This window comes from Hordeum vulgare, chromosome 3H (genome assembly GCF_904849725.1).
Source record: "Hordeum vulgare subsp. vulgare chromosome 3H, MorexV3_pseudomolecules_assembly, whole genome shotgun sequence".
Lineage (NCBI taxonomy): Eukaryota > Viridiplantae > Streptophyta > Magnoliopsida > Poales > Poaceae > Hordeum > Hordeum vulgare.
The window spans coordinates 375053118-375075135 of NC_058520.1; positions in this window are offsets into that span (position 1 = coordinate 375053118).

The following is a 22018-nucleotide window of genomic DNA, read 5'->3' on the forward strand; positions in this document are numbered from 1 at the left end:
CCCTTGATCGAGCCCTTGAAATTGAGAACATGTTCCTCTGGATGCTCCGCGTATTCAAGGGCCGCCTGCATCATAGATGTCTCATCATAGTACTCCTCGTCCGGCGAGCCATTGGGCGACTCAACATGTATATGTACTCCAAATTGGAATCCATTGCTAGAAAGAAGAAGGGACAACTGTTTTCAGCTTCACTAATTAATCGAACAGATGTCGCGCATGGTGAGGATAGGAGTATACGATGGTACCTGGCGGGGCGGTTGGACGACAAGGGTTGAACGGAGATGGAGGAGAAGAGGCAGGAAGCCCTGCTGGAGTGCCGGAGCTGATGGAGACACAGATTTTTGGCAGGGGTGTGGGGTGGTGGCCGGGGTGATGGAGTGGGCGGCGAAGGCACGAGAGGAATAAGGAAGGAGAGAAAATAAGGACGATGGAGTCGCATCAATACAATGCTAGACAAAAAAATATTTCACATATTTTTATTCCATGCCTAATCCAAAATTGTCGAGCGGTTGTACGAACCACATGTGAAGATAAATGAAGAGGAAATGATTATGTGTTGTTCAAGAAGTCCTCTCACATCAAAGGAAATGATTGTGTGATGTTCAAGAAGTCCTCTCATATCAAGTTTGTCTCAAGAGAAGATAGAAACCAAGTCATCCACATTCTGGACTCAGAATCGGACTGCACATACATACATGTCTCAAAATGTCAACAACCTTTGCACCCGGACTCCGAATTTGGTGATTTTTTGTTCGAAAGTAGATTTCATGTACTTTCCAACACAATTGGATTCACCTTAAAATTCCATCTGAGCGTGGAGACATTAACGAAACAATTTCATGGTGCAACAGAATTCAAGTCAAACTACAAGTCCAAAGGTGATGCATCACCTTCACTTGGGCCCATGGGTCTTGCACGACCTAGGGTTAGATTTAGGCTCCTTTGGGATGTCCTCCCACCTCCTTGGCCGCCACCTCTTGCTTCTATATAAGTAGATCAATATAGTAGCTTTTCCCTTGGGATTTGTTTAGTTAAAAGTTAGCCATTGGAGCTTCGTGTACTTCGTTTATATGCAACGGCCAGACCAAGACCGCTTTTGGATCCCCACCTTTATCAATACTTCATCCATATGCGCAATATTCAAATTGTTTTTTATCATATTCTTGCTTGTTCTTCGATTGATTGCAGGAATAGACCTTCATGGTCAGGTTGATCATGCTATGATGTGGTCAATAAACTCCTGAAGTTGGTTTAACGACTGCTAAGGCACAACGCCGTGCATGTTTGTAGTCGAATCGTCAAAGTCGTCTCCACCAAATCGATAGTTATCATCTCACCGAAAGATCGAGACACCTTTCTCTCTATTAGGTGGTATCAGTTTTCATGTTGCTCGATGAGAATTTCTAGTTATCCCTAGATTAGATTTATTTTTCTTACCTATTGCCCAAAAAATCCACAAAAAAGGTTAGATCTATTACTCCTCAAGTTGCTGGTCTTAGTATCTAGTTTGTGTAGAGTTTTGAGTTCTGTTCATATTAGTCACGCCACCATTGCATCATCATCCCTTCCATTGTCAACCACCATTGTCCATCAATTTCCACCACGTGGTTTCCATCATTCACTTTCATAATCATACTTGAGGTCGCCATATTAGTTCATATTAGTCGCTCGCGCCTTCAGAGGCGCCACCCAGCACAGGTGAAGGCGCCGATCACGTCTGCGCCCGTCAGGTCGGCCGTGATGAAGCTTTCCAGCCGGTCCACCATTGCCCGCATCTCAGGGAAGTCGGGCTCGATCTTCTAGTTCCGCTCGTTGGCCGGCTGGTCGGTGAAGGGCTCGAGGCCGACCCAGTCGCGGTCCTCGTCGAGGTTGCAGACGTAGAAGAACGTCTGCTGCCACTTCTTGCAGGAGTCCTTGAAGATGATCCCAGGGAACGGCGGTCCCCGCCGTCGGTAACTACCACACCACCGTAGGAGTACGGCCTGCCTTTGTTCTTGTGCTTTTGGGTGCGAAAGTAGAAGAAATACCGGAACAAGGAGGAGAAGGGGCGAAGGCCCAGGTAGCCCTCGCACAGGGTGACGAAGCAGGCGATGTACAGGATGACGTTAACCCCTAGATGGTGCATCTGGAGGCCGTAGGACCCCAGGAAGCGCCGAAATAAGCCACTCACCGACAGCGCAAAGCCGACGAGGAAGTGAGCCCCAAAGAACACGCACTCGCCGTCGCGTGGCTGCGACAAGAACTCGTCTCCTGGCGCGCGGGCCTCGACCAGGTCTGCCGTAGGCAGCCGCCGCATCCGGCGGAGGTAGTCGATGTGGGCCGGGTTGATGTTCGACCTCTCCCATGAGCCGGATGGCAGGTCCGACATCTCTGTCGGCGCCGGCGACGAGCCTGGGGAGCGGAGGAGGATGAGCGCTGCGGGCGCGCGGAGGGAGGTCGGAGACGGAGGAGCGCTTCGGGCGCGAGGAGGGAGAAGGAGAGCTTGAGGGAAGTGGGGGTGCGGGCGAAGCAATGGCCGCAACTGCCCACGCCCCGTTTTAAAGATCGAGGGAGACCAGGGGCGAGTGGATCAACTGCGCCACGATGTCCTCCACTCCCCCCATGATCTACGTGCATTAATCGCGCACACGGCCCCAACGGACGGAAACGTCCGTAGTAAATCCGCGCGAGGGCCGAGGTACGTCTGGGTGGGTCTGGGAAGCTGTCCTGTCGCGCGAGTAGTGGCGGGCGTCCCCCTCACTCCCGTTTGCGACGTGGCTTGGCGGGCCCGTGCAGAAGCCGAGGCGTTTGGGTCGGCTGCGCCCTGGCAAGGTGTGGCTCTGGCCGGTACCTAACAGACAGGCGTCGCCCAGGCCGAGCAAGGGTTCGAGGCCACCTGTAAGGCTCGGCCGACTGTGAAGAAGTTCCTTCAGGTCAGGGGGATGAAACCGCTGGTCCCCCTCGCCTGAAGACCTCCGGACCCAACAGTTTCGGGGGCTATTGTCGGGGATACTACCCCGGGGTACCAAAGGTAGAGATTATCACTCTCCAAGACAATTAGGGGGCCGCCTGCCCCCCGGGCCGGCTGGCGACATCTGGTCCATCCACATGACCGGTTGGAGGTAGTCGGTCCCCCTCAAATCGTACGTTCGGCCGGCTGACGGTAGCCTACCCTCCTCTCCAATGGTCAGATGCAGTACGGTCGGCCGGCTGACCAGTCGCCAGCCGGTCGGACTGCCCCGTCCCGTCGAGTCGTACAACGGTACGCCGACAAGACAACACCGCATGGCTATAGTATCCCTGACGCAGGCTAGGGGCGTAGCGGATGATGGTCTAGCCAGCATGGCTACAGGGGGCCTAAACGACCCCAACGCTGGCGTCATGGCGACCCGACGCATAAACCGCTGGCGGGAAGGTCGGCGGGCCCTACGACAAGACCCAGTTGCCGTTGGGTCCCCCCCAGGCCGGCTAGAGGCTGATGGCCGGGTCTCACCGGCGATCTTATCCTAAACACTGTACCACTCCGGCTGCACTATAAAGCCTCCCCCAGCCCCCCCGAGAGAGGGGTTGGTTCCCTTCGCATTAGCACACACGTATACAACACTGATACAGCTCAAGGAGCGCCATTGTACTGAGACCCTTTATAGTCACTCAGAGAAGACGTAGGGGTATTACCTCACCGGAGGGCCCTGAACGTGGTAACACCAGCGTCATGTGTCTAGCGCCCAAACCCGTTCCCAGACGCCGCCGGCGCCCATCGGCCCAAACCATGAGATAAACCACCCCTATGGCATCTGTTCCGGAAATACCACGATAGTTGGCGCCCACCGTGGGGCTGGCAACGACGCCGGTCGGAGTGATGCTCCGGGCGGGACCCTACACTGCTTCTGGCGAGCGTGTGGCGCACGGCCTGGTCGTGCGTTACGGAGCATTCGACTGCGTCAACGACAACGCTCGTCGTCTGGAGGACGCGGCCTTCCCCGTCGACGGCTCCAACATCTCGTTCGGCTCGCACCGCGTCTATGTCACGGTGGTGGCGGAGCCTACCCCGCTGACGTGGCCAGCGACGATGAGCTACCACCGGCAGGCGGCAACAGCCACTCCAGCAACGTCGATGACCTCAGTCATAGTGTTGAGGTGCTCACTACTGCTTCGGCAGCTGGGGCCTCAGGCCATCAGACCCCGATCTGTGCGGATGTGTAGTCACTCCGCACCCTTGTGCCGTAGGCGGCCGACCCAGCAGTCGCCTCCCAAGAGCTTGAGAAGCACCGCTGATAACCCACAAGTATAGGGGATCACAACAGTTTTCGAGGGTGGAGTATTCAACCCAAATTTATTGATTCGACTCAAGGGGAAGCGAAAGAATATTCTCAAGTATTAGCAGTTGAGTTTTCAATTCAACCACACCTAAAAGATTTAGTGTCTGCAGCAAAGTATCAGTAGCAAGGTAGTATGATAGCAGCAGTAGCAACAGTAACCAGTAGCAGCAGAGTAACATCAGTAGCAACAGAGTATCAGCAGCAACAACAACAGTAGTAGCAGCAAAGTAACGTAGCAAGGACCAGTAGTAAAAGACTCGTAGGCATTGGATCGGTGATGGATGATTATGCCGGATGCGATTCATCATGCAACAGCTATAACACGGAGAGATATGTAACTAGCTCCCGTTCGTCAATCTAATGTAGGCATGTATTCCGTATGTAGTCATACGTGCTTAGGGAAAAGAACTTGCATGACATCTATTGTCCATCCCTCCCGTGGCAGCGGGGTCCTAATTGAAACTACGGGATATTAAGGTTCCCCTTTTAATAAAGAACCGGACCAACGCATTAACACTTGGTGAATACATGAACTCCTCATACTATGGTCATCTCCGGGAGTGGTTCCGGCTATTGTCACTCTGGGGTTGCCGGGTCATAACACATAGTAGGTGACTACAACTTGCAAGATAGGATCTAAAACACACATATATTGGCGACAACATAATAGGTTCAGATCTGAAATCATGGCACTCGGGCCCTAGTGACTAGCATTAAACATGGCAAAGTAGTAGCAACATCAATCTCAGAACATAGTGGATACTAGGGATCAATCCCCGTCAAAACTAACTCGATTACATGATAGATCTCATCCAACTCATCACCGTCCAGGAAGCCCACGATGAGATTACTCACAAAGGTGAAGAGCATCATGGAATTGGCGATGAAGGAAGGTTTATGATGACGATGGCGACGATTTCCCCTCTCCGGAGCCCAGAACGGACTCCAGATCTGCCCTCCAGATGAAGAATTGGAGGTGGCGGCGCCTCCGTATTGTAAAACGCGATGAATCCTTCTCCTTGATTTTTTCCGGGCGAAACGGAATATATAGAGCTGAGATTGGAGGCGGTGGAGCTCTGTGGGCCCCACAAGCCTGCCAGGCGCGGCCAGGGGGGGTGGTCGCGCCTCCTGGGCTTGTGGCCTACTGTCTCACCTCCTCCGGTGGATCTTTGCGCAGGTATTTTTCATTAATTCCAGAAAAATTCTCCGTAAATTTTCAGGTCATTCCGAAAACTTTGATTTCTGCACAAAACAACACCATGGCAATTCTGCTGAAAACATCGTTAGTCCTGGTTAGTTCCATTCAAATCATGCAAATTAGAGTCCAAAACAAGGGCAAAAGAGTTCGGAAAAGTAGATATGACGGCGACGTATCAACTCCCCCAAGCTTAAAGCCTTGCTTTTCCTCAAGCAATTCAGTTGACAAACTGAAAGAGACAAAAGAAAAACTTTGACGAACTCTGTTTGATCTTGTTGTTGCAACTATGTCTAACTCATAACCAGAATTTCAGCAAGATCACAAGCAAACCACATAAGCAAATGACATCTAGGTCTCACGGTAAACTCATATCAATGGCATAATCAACTAGCGAGCAAATAATAATAAGTCTCAAACGTCAACACTTCAATCAAAACAAGCATGAAGCAGTACGAACAGATGTATCTCGCTAGCTCTTTCTGAGACCGCAAAACATAAATGCAGAGCACCTTCAAAGACCAAGGGCTGACTAAACATTGTAATTCATGGCAATAAAGATCGAGTCACAGTCATACTCAACACAGTTAAAAGCAAAGCATAAAAACGATAGAGGTGCTCTCTAATTGGTGCTTTTATAAGAGGAGGATGACTCAACAAGATAGACCCTTCGCAGAGGTGCCAGAGCTCAAGCTTTGAAAACAGAGATAATAATTTTGGGTGGCATGGTTTCATTGTCAACGCAATGACTAAGAGTTCTCAACATCTTCCACGCTACACATGCTATAGGCGGTTCCCAAACATAAAAGTAAAGTTTTGACTCCCCCACCACCAATCAATCACACTCCACGGCTAGCCGAATCCTCGGGTATCGTCCATACCAACATCAATCGAGGGGGAGTTTTGTTTGCAATTATCTTTTCGATTTGAGCATGGAACTGGGAGTTCCAATTACCGGCCCCTTTCTCGTGAATGATAGTGAATAAACACATATCGAGGATAACACGCCTAGCATGGAATATACTGATAGCCCCCTGTCACTACATGAGCTGTTCGGGCATGCAAAATAGATAATTTTTTGAAGGTTTAGAGAGTGGCACATGCAAATTTACGTGGAACGGCAGGTAGATACCGCATATAGGTAGGTATGGTGGACTTATATGGAACAACTTTGGGTTTATGGAGGTGATGCACAAGCAATATTCCCGCTTAGTATAAGTGAAGGCTAGCAAAAGACTCGGAAGCGACCAACTAGAGAGCGACAACAGTCATCAAAATGCATTGAGATTAACTAACATTGAGTGCAAGCATGAGTAGGACATAAATCACCATGAACATGAATATCATAGAGGCTATGTTGATTTTGTTTCAACTACATGCGTGAACATGTGCCACGTCAGGCCACTTGAAACATTCAAAGGAGGATACCATCCTATCATACTACAACACAGTCATCTCAAAATTCATGTGGGCATCCAAGACAAACCATTATAAACTCGTAGCTAAGTAAGCATGGCATCAACAACTATGATCTCTAAGTTGTCATTGCAAACATGTTTCTCTCACAACAAAGCTGAATCAGGCACGATGAGCTAGTCATATTTACAAAAACAAAATAGATCGAGTTCATACCAGCTTTTCCAGGCTCAGTCACTTCATCATATATCGTCATTATTGCCTTCACTTGCACGGCCGAATGATGTGAACAATAATAAGCGTGCTTGTGCATTGGACTACGCTGGAATCTGCAGGCAAACACAAATGAGAAGACAAAGTAATATGGCTCTTTAACAGCTAAAAGGTATGCATGCGAGAGCCACTAAACATTGTAAACATGGTCTTCTATCTTGACCCAAAGAAAAAGAAAACTATTTACACGGGAAAGCTCCCAACAAGCAAAAGAAGAACAAGAAAATCTTTTTGGGTTTTCTCAAACTAGACAGACACAAGAAAAGAAAACGAGAAAAAGAAAATAAACTAGCATGGATGATACAGTGGCAAAGTGTGAACATCGACGAACAAAGTGAAAGCATAAGCAAGAATGTAAAGTCGGTGAGAAACACGTACTCCCCCAAGCTTAGGCTTTTGGCCTAAGTTGGTCTACTCCCAAGGAGGGAAATAACCAGCTCCGGGGTACTCCGGAGTGGACTGAGGATGCCACTGCTGTGTGAGCTCCTTTGGCTCCCACTGATAAACTGGCGTCTGGTACTCGACTGGTGGCTCGGGCACGGACACCTGTGGTTGGGCTAAGCCCCAATATGCGTAGATGTCCGAGGGCATAATAGTGTACCTACCTGCATGAAGATTGAACAAAGAAGGAGCAGGCAAAGTAATAATCTCACGAGTACCCTGACTAAATACCAGGTTAAATCATCCTTCTATTTATATCTCTATCAAGAAAGTCATGGTGAACCATGCTATCATAATCTAGATATCTCTGAGGAGGAAGAATCTCTTCTTCCTCGTCCAGTCTAATAGGTATCTCAAAGTGTCTGGCAAGACGGGTAGCATAGATACCTCCATAGACAACACCTTTAGAACGGTTCAGGTTCAACCGTTGAGCTACTATAGCGCCCAAGCTATAAGTTTTATCGTTATAAAGGGCTTCGCGCAAGACCGCAAGATCTGGGGAACTAAGTGACCCGGCTTTCCCACGGCCAATCAAACATTTCCCCACAAATAGTGAGAAGTACCGAAGCACGGGAAAATGTATGCTAGCAGCTCTAGCGCAAGACACTCCTCTCTGCTCTCCTACAACAATTGTATCGATGAAAGCTTCCAAGTCCCGTGGACGGGGTTCATGAATATCCCCAACAAAAGGTAATTTGCAAACATTGCAAAAATCCTGGAGTGACATGCGCTGGGGGATATCATAAAGTTTAAACTCAACCATGGGAGGATTCTTCCTCGGATAGAAGTTAAAGCTTTGTACGAAGATATTAGTGAGGAGAAGGTATTGCGGACACTTATCTTCAACGAAGGCGGTAAGGCATGTGTTCTCCACCAAGTGGTAAAAGTCCTCATAAATTTCGGCGTCGCGTAAGAACACATCGCTTGGCCACTCACACGCTCGAACTTCTGCGACTCGAGGGACCGGATACTTGGGCTTCTTCTCACTCCCATCATCCTTGGGGTCACGGCTTGAAGAGCCTCTTAAGAACCTCCTCATCTTTTCCTTTTCCTATCTCTGAAAATTTCTGAAATTTTTAGTGACTCTAAGGAAAAGTGAACAAGGCTCAACAAAACTCATAGCAACTACTCCAACAAGTGCCTAGAGGCCATATTACACATCAAAACTACTTGGGACCAGCTATAATTAGCATGCAAAGCTCAAGAACATGGTCACGAAGGCAGCAAAAATACGCGAAGTATAAGGCACTAGAGCAAAAACTAATTGGACCAATGGAGGAGTCACTTACCAAGGAGTAATTTCCCCAAAACAGTTCAGAGAATGGTGCTTTGAGCAAAGAGATCGAAAATCCCAGCAAGAGGAGCAATAACACGGGTTTGAGCTGCGAAACGATTTTTTCTGGAGGTAGGAGAACCAGATAAGAGCAAGAATGAGTGGAGGGGGTGCATGTGGGCCCCACAAGCCTGCCAGCGCCGGCCAGGGGGGTGGTCGGGCCTGGTGGGCTTGTGACTCACTGGCGCATCTCCAGGACTAGCTATTCGTCTTGGTATTTTTCAACAATTCCAAAAAAATCATACTTGATTTTCAGGACGTTCGGAGTACTTTTATTTTTCGGGTACTTTTCTACGGGACGCTAAAGCAGAAAAGAGGGAAAACTAAACTAAATCTATCATTTTTCTTCTAAGCAACCGAAGGTGAAAGCTCGAAACAGAGGTTTGTGACTCCTCGATTCATCCTTCTCATGGTCATCGAAAGAAATCCGTCGACGAGGTTGATCAAGTCTCCTTGACAAACCTTTTCGAATCGCAAAAGAAGACGGAGAATTTTCGAATAGTCACTAGGTTACCTCAATGGGGATGTGTATCTCCCCAACAAGCAAATCATACTTCATCTTAACAGGAGGAATAGGGCATTCAAAGCTCCCAATAAGAATCGATGAGGTTTTTTCGATAGCATTGATGCAATGTACTCGATATTGTTTCTTCGGATAGTGCACCGTATGCTCATTACCGTTGACATGGAAAGTGACATTGCCTTTGTTGCAATCTATAACAGCCCCTGCAGTGTTTAAAAAGGGTTTTCCGAGGATGACTACCATGGCATCATCCTCGGGAATATCCAAGATAAAAAAGTTTGTTAAGATAGTGACGTTAGAAACCACAACAGGCACATCCTCGCAAATGCCGATAGGGAAAGCAGTTGACTTGTCGGCCATTTGCAGAGAGATTTCAGTGGGTGTCAACTTATCCAGTTCAAGTCTACGATAAAGAGAGAGAGAGAGGCATAACACTAACACCGGCTCCAAGGTCGCATAAAGCAGTTCTAACGTAGTTACCTTAAATGGAGCAAGGTATAGTGGGTACAACTAGTTTCTTAGGAGTTCCACCCTTGAAGGTATAATTAGCGAGCATGATGGAAATCTCAACCTCAGTATCCTCCTCTTATTAGTCACAATATCTTTCATGTACTTAGCATACGGAGACATCTTGAGCATATCCGTCAAACGCATTTGCAGAAACACAGGTCTGATCATTTCAACGAATCGCTCAAAATCCCCATCATCCTTTTTCTTGGATGGTTTGGGAGGAAAGGGCATGGGTTTCTCAACCCATGGCTCCCTTTCTTTATCATGCTTCCTACCAGCGAAGTCATTCTTATCGTATCTTCTATTCTTAGGCCGTGGGTTATCAAGATCAACGGGTTCAATCTCCACATCCTTTTTATTGCTAGGTTGAGCATCTTCATGAACATCACTATTGATATCATCATTAGGCTCATGTTCATCACCAGATTGTGTTTCAGCATCAGAGACATAGACATCATTTGAACTCTCAGGTGTAGCAGCAACAAGGTTGCTAGTGTGCAGGTTCCTATCATCTTTCTTCTTCTTTCTAGGATGACTAGGTGCATCAGTGCTAACTCCTTGAGAATCTTGTTCAATTCTCTTCGGATGACCCTCAGGATACAAAGGTTCCTGGGTCATTCTACCGCCTCTAGTGACGACTCTAACGGAATTGTCATTCAACTCATTGAGCAATTCATTCTGAGCTTTAAGTACTTGTTCTACCTGAGTAGTAACCATGGAGGCATGTTTACTCAGAAGCTTAAGATCATTGACGTTTCTGTCCACACAAGCACTTAAATGACTAAGCATACGAGCATTCTATTCCAATTGTCTGCTAACATAATCATTGAAACTCTGTTGTTTGGCAACAAAGTTATCAAATTCATCAAGGCATAAGCTAGCAGGTTTAGCAAAAGGAATATCACTCTCGTCAAACCTACGCAGAGAATTTACTTCTACTACATGTATCGGGTTATCAAGACCATGGATCTCTTTGATAGGTGGTAGATTTTTGACATCTTCAGATTTAATGCCTTTCTATCGCATAGATTTCTTGGCTTCTTGCATATCTTCAGGACTGAGGAATAGAATACCTCTTTTCTTCGGAGTTGTCTTAGGAGGTGGTTCGGGAATAGTCCAAGCATTCTCATTGCACAAGATGTTATTCAATAGGATCTCAGCTTGTTCTACAGTTCGTTCCCTAAAAACACAACCAGCACAACTATCTAGGTGGTCTCTAGAAGCATCGGTAAGTCCATTATAGAAGATATCAAGTATTTCATTCTTCTCAAGAGGGTGATCAGGCAAAGCATTCAGTAGCTGGATGAGCCTCCCCCAAGCTTGTGGGAGACTCTCTTCTTCAGCTTGAGCAAAGTTGTATATTTTCTGCAAGGCAGCTTGCTTCTTATGGGCAGGGAAATATTTTTCAGAGAAGTAGTAGACCATATCCTGGGGGCTACGCACACAACCAGGAGCAAGAGAAGTGAACCAAGTCTTAGCATCATCCTTTAGCGAGAAAGGAAACAACTGGAGGATATAGTAGTGGCCGATATTTTCCTCACTAGTGAATAGGTTGGCTATATCGTGCAGTTTGGTAAGATGGGCTACAACCATTTCAGACTCAAAACCGTGAAAAGAATCAGATTCGACTAGAGTGATTAACTCAGGGTCGATAGAGAATTCATAATCCTTATCGGTCACAAAGATAGGCGAAGTAGCAAACTTCGGGTCGTATTTGATCCTAGTGTTCAGAGATTTTTCTTTCCACTTGAGCAGTAATTTCTCAACATCATAGCTATCCTTACAAGCAAGAAAGTCCTCAGCTATCTCTCCCTCCATAACATAGCGCTCAGGCATAACAGGCAATTCAGGCATAGGAGAGCTAGTTCTAGCAGGCAAAATACCAGGTTCTACTTCAATAGTATCAACAGTTTCAGAAGTATCATCACATCTAGCAGCAACTCTAGCAATTTGTGCATCAAGGAATGCACCTATTGCCAAATCAGTATCAGGCATAGCATCATCAGGCAAAGTAGTATCAAGCATAGCATCATCATAAGCATCATGGGCAGCAGAAGTAGCAACATCAAGCACAGGCGACTGATGTCTACTACGCGACCTTCTCCTTGTAGACGTTGTTGGGCCTCCAAGTGCAGAGGGTTGTGGGACAGTAGCAATTTTCCCTCAAGTGGGTGGCCTAAGGTTTATCAATCCGCGGGAGGCGTAGGATGAAGATGGTCTCTCTCAAGCAACCCTGCAACCAAATAACAAAGAGTCTCTTGTGTCCCCAACACACCTAATATAATGGTAAGTTGTATATGTGCACTAGTTCGGCGAAGAGATGGTGATACAAGTGCAATATGGATGGTAGGTATAGGTTTTTTAATCTGAAATTACAAAAACAGCAAGGTAACAAATGGTAAAAGTGAGCACGAACGGTATTGCAATGCGTGGAAACAAGGCCTAGGGTTCATACTTTCACTAGTGAAGTTTTCTCAACAATGATAACATAATTGGATCATATAACTAGCCCTCAACATGCAACAAAGAGTCACTCCAAAGTCACTAATAGCGGGGAACAAACGAAGAGATTGTTGTCGGGTACGAAACCACCACAAAGTTATTCTTTCTGATCGATCTATTCAAGAGTTTGTACTAGAATAACACCTTAAGATACATATCAAGCAAGACCCTAATGTCACCTAGATACTCCATTGTCACCTCAAGTATCCGTGGGTATGATTATACGATATGCATCACACAATCTCAGAATCATCTATTCAACCAACACATAGAACTTAAAAGAGTGCCCCAAAGTTTCTACTAGAGAGTCAAAACGTGTGCCAACCCCTGTGCATAGGTTCCCAATGTCACGAACCCGCAAGTTGATCACCAAAACATACATCAAGTACTCACATGAATCCACGTGTGCTAACCCATATGCATAGGTTCCCAATTGTCACAAACCCGCAAGTTGATCACAGAAGATAGACACGTGCAAGACATACATCAAGTGTTCTCAAAGACTCAATCCGAGAAGATAACTCCAAAGGGGAAACTCAATTCATTACAAGAGGGAGAGGGAGAAGAACATCATAAGATCCAACTATAGTAGTAAAGCCCATGGTACATCGAGATCAAGACATCTCAAGAACATGAGAGAGAGAGAGATCAAACACATAGCTACTGGTACATACCCTCAACCCCGAGGGAGAACTACTCCCTCCTCATCATGGAGATCGCCGGGATGATGAAGATGGCCACCAGAGATGGATTCCCCATCCGGCAGGGTGCCGGAACGGGCTCTAGATTTGTTTTTGGTGGCTACAGAGGCTTTCGGCGGTGGAACTCCCGATCTAGGTTTCTTTCTGGGGGTTTCTGAATTTATAGGAATTTATGGCGGTGGAATTGCGTCAGTTGGGCCCACGAGGAGGACACAAGCCTGCTCGCCACCACCGGGGGGGGGGGAGTGGTGGCGGCGTGAGGGCTTGTGACTCTTTTGGTCCAAAAAAATCATCGTAAAGTTTCATTCCATTTGGACTCCGTCTAAAAATGGGCCAAAAACACGGAAAAAATAGAAACTGGCACTTGGTACTGAGTTAATAGGTTAGTCCCAAAAAAATATATAAAATAGCATATTCATGCATATAAAACATCCAAAGTTGACAAGATAATAGCATGGAACCATCAAAAATTATAGATACGTTGGAGACGTATCAAGCATCCCCAAGCTTAACTCCTGCTCGTCCTCGAGTAGGGAAGTGATAAAGAATGAATTTTTGATATTGCATGCTACCTAACATAGTTGTCCTTTTGTAACTTCTCTCACGTGACGTGAATGTTCAGATCCGTTAGATTCAAAACAATAGTTTGCTATTGACGTGGAAACAATAATAGTTCAAGCAAACTAGCAAGGTAATCATGAACTTTCAAAATAACAAAGCCAAAAGGAAGTTATCCCTACAAAAGCATATAGTCTGGCTATGCTCTATCATCATTGCACAACGAATTTAAATCATGCACAACCCCCGTATTGGCCAAGTAATTGTTTTCACACCTTTACTTTCTCAAACTTTTTCGACTCTCACGCAATACATGAGCGTGAGCCATGGTTGTAGCACTATAAGTGGTGTGGAGTGTGGTGGAGGTTGCAAGACAAAATAAGGAGAAGATGTCACATTGACTAGGCATATCAATGAGCTATGGAGATGCTCATCAATAGATATCAACGTGAATGAGTAGGGATTGCCATACAAATGATGCAGTAGAGCTAGGAGTATGTGAAAGCTCTTAAAGAAAACTAGTGGGTGTGCATCCAACTTGCTTGCTCACGAAGACCTAAGGCAATTTTGAGGAAGCCTATCATTGGAATATACAAGCCAAGTTATATAATGAAAATTTCTCACTAGCTATATGGCGGTGACAAAACGAGAGACTCTCAATCATGAAGATCATGGTGCTTAATTTGCACAAGTGTGGAAAAGTGGTAGCATTGTCCCTTCTCTCTTTTTCTCTCATATATATATATATATATATATATATATATATATATTTGGTGGGCTCTTTGGCCTCTTCTTTTTATTTTGGTGGGCTTCTTTGGCCTCTTTTATTTCCTCACACGGGACAATGCTCCATCAATGATGATCATCACACTTTCAACTCAAAACTTAGAGCAATGATGACTCTTTATGGAATGCCTTCGGTAGTGTACCGTGACAATGATCTAGCATGGCATAGACATTAATGGAAACATCATTCTAGCTATCTTACGATCATGTAATGGCAATGTAGACGTGGTGGCACATGTCATGGTGGTAGTTGCATGGCAATATATCTCGGAATGACTTTGAAAAAGCCATAATATGTAGGTATGGTGGCTGTTTTGAGGGAGGCTATGGTGGGTTTTGTGCACCGGCGAAAGTTGCACGACACTAAGAAGATAGTTATGGTGGAAGGTGAAAGTGCATCTAAACCATGGACTCATCATTAGTCATGAAGAACTCATATACTTGTTGCAGAAGTTTTATTAGTAATCGAAACAAAGCATTCAACGCATACTCCTAGGAGAAGGGTTGGTAGGTATAAACCATCGCGCGATCCCGACCGCTACACAAAGGATGACAATCAAAAGACTAATCATGCTCAGACTTCATCACATAGAGGTTCACCATACGTGCATGCTACGGGAATCGCTAACTTCAACACAAGTATTTCTAGATCCATAACACCTTTCTAGCATGAGTTCAATATTACCAAAACCACAACTCAAAACTAATTGAGATGAATCAAACTTCTCTAACTATTCAATGCACATGAAGGTGGAAGTTTTCTTATCCCTTTGGATAACTACCCCTTTTGAGACTACTTTCAAAGCATAGATCAACTACCAAGCCACGCACCGCCGCGCTCTAAAAGATATAAGTGAAGCACATAGAGCAAAAGTATGTAGCTCAAAAGATATAAGTGAAGCACATGTGAGCTGAATTGTCTACCAAAGGATATAAGTGAAGCTCGACAAAATCACGGTGAGTGCATGTATCTCTCTAGGTGTGCAGAAAGGATGATTGTGACACAACAAAAATGAAATACTCCTACGATACAAGACGCTCCAAGCAAAAACACATAATATGTGGTGAATAAAAATATAGCCCCAAGTAACGTTACCGATGGATTGAAGACGAAAGAGGGGATGCCTTCCCGGGGCATCCCCAAGATTAGGCTTTTACGTCATCCTTGAATCTCTTGGGGTGCCTTGGGCATCCCCAAGCTTGAGCTCTTGCCACTCTTTATCTCTTTGTCCATAAGAAGTTCACCCAAAACTTGAAAACTTCACAACACGAAACTTAAACAGAAACTCGTGATAACATTAGTATGAGAAAGCAAACCACCACTTCCTTAGGTAATGTAGAAAACTTAAATTCTACTTATGCTGATGTTGGGTTACTGTATTTTCAATCTTCCATGGCTAATACCCCCCGATACTATCCATAGTTTCATCAAAATAAGCAACCAACACAACAAAAACAGAATCTGTTAACAGCACACCAGTCTGTAGCAATATGTATATTTCGTATACCTCTGGTACTGAAAAAATTCTGAACAGTTACGACAGTCTGAAGCATTTGCGTAGCAATCAGCAGCAAAAAGAATCAACTCAAAAGCTCTTAAAGAACAAAAATGAAAATTCTTTTCGTGAGAGAAAGTTTCTGTCTTTTCTAGCATGACCAAACGATCATCCCCAAGACTAATCATAACGGTTTTGCTTGGCACAAACGCAAAAGGAAACACAAAAAACACAATCATAACGGAAATATGAAAGTGTGGAAAGCACAAAACAGAAAGAAAAAGGATAGATTCGTTGGGTTGCCTCCCAACAAGCGCTATCGTTTAACGCCCTTAGCTAGGCATTGATTTCAATGATGCTCACATAAAAGGTAAGGATTGAAATACAACGAGAGCATCATGGAGCAAATGGCTAGCACATTTAAGTCTAACCCACTTCCTATGCATAGGAATTTTGTGATCAAACAATTTATGTGAGCAAGAATCAACTAGCATAGGTAGGCAAAACAAGCATAGCTTCAAAAATTTCAACATATGGAGAGGAAGCTTGATACTATTGCAATAAGTAGAAGCATATGATCCTCTCTCATAGTAAATTTTAGTAGCATCATGAATGAATTCAACAATATAACCAGCACCTAAATCATTCTTTTCATGATCTACAAGCATAGAAATTTTACTACTCTCCACATAAGGAAATCTATTCTCAAGAGTAGTAGTGGGAGTATCGTAAAAGACTTGAGCACTACAAATTGTGTCCACAATGAAAAAGCAAGGTTTAGCGAAGGGGTTCTCGAGAGTATGACAAGTTTTATCATCCCTCTTCTTTATAGCATAAGTATCCTCACAATAATCATCATAGATAGGGGGCATGCTTTCATCAAAATGATTTTGATCATTCAAAGTGGAAGAACTAAAAAGATCATCTTCATCAAATATAGCATCCCCAATCTTGTGGCTTTGCATATCATTAGCATCATGGGTATGCAAAGAATTCAAGCTAAGAACATTGCAATCATGCTCATCATTCACGTATTCTATGCCAAGCATTCTATGTAATTCTTCTTTCAGCACTTGAGCACAATTTTCCTTCCCATGATGCTCACGAAAGACATTGAAAAGATGGAGCATCTGAGGCATCCTCAATTCCATTTTTTATAGTTTTCTAGCGAAAGAACAAGGAAAAAAGATTCGATTACAAGATCTAAAGATATACCTTCAAGCGCTAACCTCCCCGGCAACGATGCCAGAAAAGAGCTTGATGTCTACTACGCGACCTTCTCCCTCAAGTGCAGAGGGTTGTAGGACAATAGCAATTTTCCCTCAAGTGGGTGACCTAAGGTTTATCAATCCGCGGGAGGCGTAGGATGAAGTTAGTCTCTCTCAAGCAACCCTGCAACCAAATAACAAAGAGTCTCTAGTGTCCCCAACACATCTAATACAATGGTAAGTTGTATAGGTGCACTAGTTCGGCAAAGAGATGGTGATACAAGTGCAATATGGATGGTAGATATAGGTTTTTGTAATCTGAAATTACAAAAACAGCAAGGTAACAAATGGTAAAAGTGAGCACGAACGGTATTGCAATGCGTGGAAACAAGGCCTAGGGTTCATACTTTCACTAGTGAAGTTTTCTCAACAATGATAACATAATTGGATCATATAACTAGCCCTCAACATGCAACAAAGAGTCACTCCAAAGTCACTAATAGCGGGGAACAAACGAAGAGATTATTGTCGGGTACGAAACCACCACAAAGTTATTCTTTCTGATCGATCTATTCAAGAATTCGTACTAGAATAACACCTTAAGATACATATCAACCAAGACCCTAATGTCACCTAGATACTCCATTGTCACCTCAAGTATCCGTGGGTATGATTATACGATATGCATCACACAATCTCAGAATCATCTATTCAACCAACACATAGAACTTCAAAGAGTGCCCCAAAGTTTCTACTAGAGAGTCAAAACGTGTGCCAACCCCTGTGCATAGGTTCCCAATGTCACGAAGCTGCAAGTTGATCACCAAAACATACATCAAGTACTCACATGAATCCACGTGTGCCAACCCATATGCATAGGTTCCCAATTGTCACAAACCCGCAAGTTGATCACAGCAGATAGACACGTGCAAGACATACATCAAGTGTTCTCAAAGACTCAATCCGATAAGATAACTCCAAAGGGGAAATTCAATTCATTACAAGAGGGAGAGGGGGAAGAACATCATAAGATCCAACTATAGTAGCAAAGCCCATGGTACATCGAGATCAAGACATCCCAAGAACACGAGAGAGAGAGAGAGATCAAACACATAGCTACTGGTACATACCCTCAACCCCGTGGGAGAACTACTCCCTCCTCGTCATGGAGATCGCCGGGATGATGAAGATGGCCACCGGAGATGGATTCCCCCTTCGTCAGGGTGGTGGAACGGGCTCCACATTGGTTTTTGGTGGCTACAGAGGCTTTCGGCGGCGGAACTCCCGATCTAGGTTTCTTTCTGGGGGTTTCTGAATTTATAGGGATTTATGGCGGTGGAATTGCGTCAGTTGGGCCCACGAGGAGGTCACAAGCCTGCTCGCCACCACCGGGGGGGGGGAGTGGTGGCGGCGTGAGGGCTTGTGACTCCCCTGTGGATCTTCTGGCCTTCTTTCAAAGCTTCGGGGGTCTCATTTGGTCCAAAAAAAATCATCGTAAAGTTTCATTCCATTTGGACTCCGTCTAAAAATGGGCCAAAAGCACGGAAAAAACAGAAACTAGCACTTGGCACAGAGTTAATAGGTTAGTCCCAAAAAAGATATAAAATAGCATATTCATGCATATAAAACATCCAAAGTTGACAAGATAATAGCATGGAACCATCAAAAATTATAGATACGTTGGAGACGTATCAGCGACATATCAAGATTTCTAGCAGGAGGTGGTGTCACAAACTTACTCATAACTAAAGGTGAATCAAGTGCAGAGGTAGATGGCAGTTCCTTACCTGTCCTCGTAGTGCAAGGCAAGATTTCAGTTCTTGGATCTTTCAGATTCCTCATAGTGACCAGCAGACGTCAATCCCAAGTGACTCAGAGAATATAGCCGGGCTTCCCCGGCAACGACGCCAGAAAATAGTCTTGATAACCTACAAGTATAGGGATCGCAACAGATTTCGAGGGTAGAGTATTCAACCCAAATTTATTGATTCGACTCAAGGGGAAGCGAAAGAATATTCTCAAGTATTAGCAGTTGAGTTTTTGATTCAACCACACCTGAAAGATTTAGTGTCTGCAACAAAGTATGAGTAGCAAGGTAGTATGATAGCAGCAGTAGCAACAGTAACCAGTAGCAGCAGAGTAACAACAGTAGCAACAGAGTATCAGCAGCAACAACAACAGTAGTAGCGGCAAAGTAATGTAGCAAGGACCAGTAGTAACAAACTCGTAGGCATTGCATCGGTGATGTATGATTATGCCAGATGTGATTCATCACGCAACAGCTATAACACGGAGAGATATGTAACTAGCTCCAGTTCGTCAATCTAATGTAGGCATGTATTCCGTATGTAGTCATACATGCTTAGGGAAAAGAACTTGCATGGCATCTATTGTCCATCCCTCCCATGGCAGCGGGGTCCTAATGGAAACTACGGGATATTAAGGTTCCCCTTTTAATAAAGAACCAGACCAACGCACTAACACTTGGTGAATACATGAACTCCTCATACTATGGTCATCTCTGGGAGTGGTTCCGGCTATTGTCACTCTGGGGTTGCCGGGTCAGAACACATAGTAGGTGACTACAACTTGCAAGATAGGATCTAAAACACACATATATTGGCGACAACATAATAGGTTCAGCTCTGAAATCATGGCACTCGGGCCCTAGTGACAAGCATTAAGCATGGCAAAGTAGTAGCAACATCAATCTCAGAACATAGTGGATACTAGGGATCAATCCCCGTCAAAACTAACTCGATTACATGATAGATCTCATCCAACTCATCACCGTCCAGCAAGCCTACGATGAGATTACTCACGAACGGCGAAGAGCATCATGGAATTGGCGATGATGGAAGGTTGATGATGACGATGGCGACGATTTCTCCTCTCCGGAGCCCACAACGAACTCCAGATCTGCCCTCCAGATGAAGAACAGGAGGTGGCAGTGCCTCCGTATCGTAAAACGAGATGAATCCTTCTCCTTGATTTTTTTCCGGGCCAAACGGAATATATAGAGCTGAGATTGGAGGCGGTGGAGCTCTATGGGCCCCACAAGTCTGCCAGGCGTGACCAGGGGGGTGGCCGCGCCTCCTGGGCTTGTGGCCCACTGGCTCACTACTATCCCACAAACAACAGCGTTAGAAGTTGACACGTTAACAGAGGTTGGGCTTGCGTTGGTTCTACCTTTGAAGAGGAAAGGGTCATGCAACACAGGAGCAGTAAGTATTTCCCTCAGTTTGAGAACCAAGGTATTGATCCAGAAAGAGGGTCTCGTCAAGTACAGAGTACCTACGCAAACACAAACAAGCTTGCACCCAACGCTTCAAAGGGGTTGTCAATCCCTTCAAGATTGTTTGCAAAGTGAGATCTGAAGGCGGAAAGTGCAACGAAGTAAAAAGTGTAAGGCTGAAAATATGGTGTGGAGTAGACCCTGGGGGCCATAGTGTTCACTAGAGGCTTATCTCAAAATAGCAAGTATTACGGTGGGTGAACAAATTACTGTCGAGCAATTGATAGACCCGCGCAAAGTTATGACGATATCTAAGGCAATGATCATGCATATAGGCATCACGTCCGAGACAAGTAGACCGATACTTTCTGCATCTACTACTATTACTCCACACATCGACCGCTATCCAGCATGCATCTAGTGTATTGAGTTCATGACGAACAGAGTAACGCTTTAAGCAAGATGACATGATGTAGAGGGATAATCTCAAACCAATGATGAAAACCCCATCTTTTTACCCTTGATGGCAACAACATGATGCGTACCTCGCTACCCCTTCTGTCACTGGGTGAGGTCACCGCATGGTATGAACCCAAAACCAAGCACTTCTCCCATTGCAAGAATCATAGATCTAGTTGGCTAGACAAAACCCACAACTCGAAGAGAATTACAAGGATATGAAATCATGCATAAGAGAGATCAGAAGAAACTCAAATAAGATTCATAGATAATCTGATTATAAATCCACAATTCATAGGATCTCGAAAAACACACCACAAAATAAGATTACATCGGATAGATCTCCATGAAGATCATGGAGAACTTTGTATTGAAGATCCAAGAGAGAGAAGAAGCCATCTAGTTACTAGCTATGGACCCGTAGGTCTATGGTGAACTACTCACGCATCATCGAAGAGGTCATGGTGTTGATGGAGAATCCCTCCGTGTCCGAATCCCCCCTTTGGCAGGGCACCAGGACGTGCCACAGATGGGATCTTGCGGAGACAGAAGCTTGCGGCGGCGGAAAAGCGATTGTGACGGTCTCTTGATTTTTTCTGGAATTTTTGGGATCATATAGGCGAAAGACCTAGGTCAGGGGACCTCCAGGGGGCCCACAAGCCTGGATGGCGCGACCCCCTGGCCGCGAGGTGGGGGCTTGTGGGGCCCCTGCGCTCCCCTGCCTTGGCTCCCAAGTTCTCCGATCTTCTTCCGTTCCAAAAAAAATATTTTCGGGGATTTTCTTCCGTTTGGACTCTCTTTCAAAATATCCTCTGAAAGGGTCAAAAACATGGAAAAAACAGGAACTGGCGCTTGGCACTGAGTCAATAAGTTAGTCCCAAAAAATATTTAAAAGGCATACAAAACATCCAAAGTTAGATAAGATAATAGCATGAAACCATCGAAAATTATAGATACGTTGGAGACGTATCAAGCATCCCCAAGCTTAACTCCTGCTTGTCCTCGAGTAGGGAAGTGATAAAGAATGAATTTTTGATGTGGAATGCTACTTAGCATAGTTGTCCTTTGCAACTTCTTTCACGTG